This window comes from Ochotona curzoniae, unplaced genomic scaffold (genome assembly GCF_017591425.1).
Source record: "Ochotona curzoniae isolate NIBS_2020 unplaced genomic scaffold, NIBS_Ocur_1.0 scaffold_3890, whole genome shotgun sequence".
Taxonomy (NCBI): domain Eukaryota; kingdom Metazoa; phylum Chordata; class Mammalia; order Lagomorpha; family Ochotonidae; genus Ochotona; species Ochotona curzoniae.
In genome coordinates, this window is record NW_024467115.1 from 15,842,381 (window position 1) to 15,844,935 (window position 2,555).

At 42.1% G+C, this 2,555-nt stretch overlaps 1 pseudogene; it reads right to left on the reverse strand.

The window, feature by feature from the left end:
- Positions 1-855: 855 nt before the first annotated feature.
- Positions 856-1,354, reverse strand: LOC121146210 (annotated as a pseudogene).
- Between the last annotated feature and the right edge of the window lie 1,201 nt (positions 1,355-2,555).

Sequence of the window (2,555 nt, forward strand, 5' to 3'; positions counted from 1 at the left end):
CACATCCATGAGCCAGCTCTGTTTGCTCCTAATGAGTGAAATGCAAACAACACAAGCAAACAAAACTCCAACGTGGAGGCCATTAGAGTAAGTCTAAACCCCTGCTACTGCCTCTGTCCAACTTTGCGCCTGCTACTTTTCATGCCCAACTGTGGCACCACTAATAATGTGGTCTGACCATTACTTCCATGAGTTCACTTCCGCAGAGCTTGTCAAAACCCAGGGTCTCACTGCTGCTGCTACCTCCTCCCCTAATCAAATCAAGCACCACACAAAACACAGACACATCCAAATAAAAACAGCATCGACTTAAGGACCCTCTCTGCAACACTGCAACCCTAAACCAGTAAATTTTATTCGTCGTCTGCCTTATTTACAAAATACCCACTTCTGGAATGCTGTAGAGGTATTGCCAATGTGGTTAAATTCAATTCCTCTTCCTGAGGTAGTTCAAAGTCTAAACATAATTCAGATTTTTTCTATATTGCCTGAAGGGTAATTACCCTAAAAGTTTTAAGCCAAAATATTTTCCCAGGTTCCCAGACTGCTTTCTTCTCAAATCATATATACTAAGAAGTGGAAAAATGATGGAAGTCATATAAAGAAGAAAACAGAAATGTAAGAGTCTGTCAGTGTTATCACAGTCTCAACCTTGCACAAGACAGAATGAAGTACTCTGTTTAGCAAAGTTACAGCCATCTATAAAGTATGCAAGAAATTAACAATTTATAAAAATGGGAGGAGTTTTAACTGGCAGGATAAAACTAAAATCATCCTGTTGTGTGGCAAAGAGTTCTTTCCTACTGCAGTGACCACAGGAGGGATGTGAGGTAGAACGGTGTTTCCAAGGCTGCCTCAGTTTGGCTGCAGAGGGACAGAGACGTTGGCAGACACCTACTCCATGTAGGTCAGTGAGCCCTGGGGCATCTCAGCTGGCATTCTGTGCTGCACAGTGATGTCCTTCAGCACCTGACACTGATGCCTCAGCTTGGTCAGGTGCTTCTGCACCAGCACGTCCTTCTGCTGCAACTCATCCCTCAGCTCTGAGACATCCTCTTGGATAACTTGCTCTGGCATCTGAACAGACAATTATAAACCTTTTTTTGCAGGGAAAAACATCTGTCTGTCTTGCAATATCTAGAAACTTCTGGATACACTGATCAATAACAGTTCAAATTTCTTCCTTCCACTGACACAGTCACCAGAGAGGCAAAGCAAGCCTTGAATGCTCATTCCAACTCGTCCACCAAGGCACTGTTAGAACTTCTTGGAGAGCCTGGTGATGCCTGAGGAAGCAAAACCTGGCCCAGGAGTCCAGAGCCTGGTGGTAGGGGTCCCAGCGCCCAGAGAACATGCCAGCCAGCAGAGTCCCTTTATCTGGAATGGTATACCTCTCTTTTTTCTTTATGATGCGACAACCTAATGCTTAGGATTGTGGTGATCTAATGGTATAGAGCCTTCGTTGGAAGCTTTCACTGTGACCTTGATCACAGAACAGAATTCATAGAGCAGTTAGTACCCAATCCCTTAACTGGTTCTCTGAGTTGTATGGCCTGTCATTGAAATACATGTTTACTCAATACTATGTCAATCAATTCCATAACACTATATATTGTTGCTGATGTTTTGTTGGGGCTTTTAACTGACTGGGATTTTACTCTGTTAGCTTTGCCTTCAGACCAGAGAAGGCCTCCCCAAGAAGCAGTTAAAGTTATCAGGACAATAAGATGCTGGAATCAAAGCTGGGTATGTGCTTGCAATGAAGGAATCTCAACTGAACTTGAACTGTGGTTATGCAGCAAGGTGGAGGAATCCACCATGGGGGGAGGGTTGTGGCAGGAGCGGGGAAAATCCAAGCACCTATAAAACTGTATCACATAATACAATGTTATTAACAATAAAAAAAGAAAACCTGGAGAATGCATGGGGAAGTTAATAAATGATTCTAAATTAAAAAAAAAAAAGATGCCAATCACTAGCGTTTGAATCCTGGCTCTCCCCTTTTCTACTATATTAGTGGACAAGTTGGGTCTCCATTTCCTCATCTGAAAATTTGCTGCAATGATATTACAGACCTCAAGGGGATGTCATGTGGAAACATGAATCCCTAGCCTTGCATTGAACGTTACCATCTGGGGGGAATTCGGAATACTCTAACCATTCCAGGCTTCCTTAGGACATAGTGTATCTAAAATATCTTCTCCAGGTGACAGGCAAATGAAAACCAGCAGTTTCAAAGAATTTGTCCAATGTTAAATATTTAACTTACAAATATTCAGCCTTGTCATGGTTCACCAGATCACTTTAAAATATATTAAAAATGAGAACTTTTCCTAGAATTTTCAGAAAGTCAGTCTCTAAGGAAATATTTTTCTTCTGATTACCCATATGTTTTTGTTATTTTTCAACCTATGAGCCCTGTTGCCATTCCTAATATTCCTAACAAGCTGTGGGTGAGTATGAGAGTGTCTGAATCTAAAAGCAGACCATTTTCCCTCATTGTCCTCACTGCCAGCAATGCTGCCACACTGGGCAAATGTGTTTCCCATGTGTGC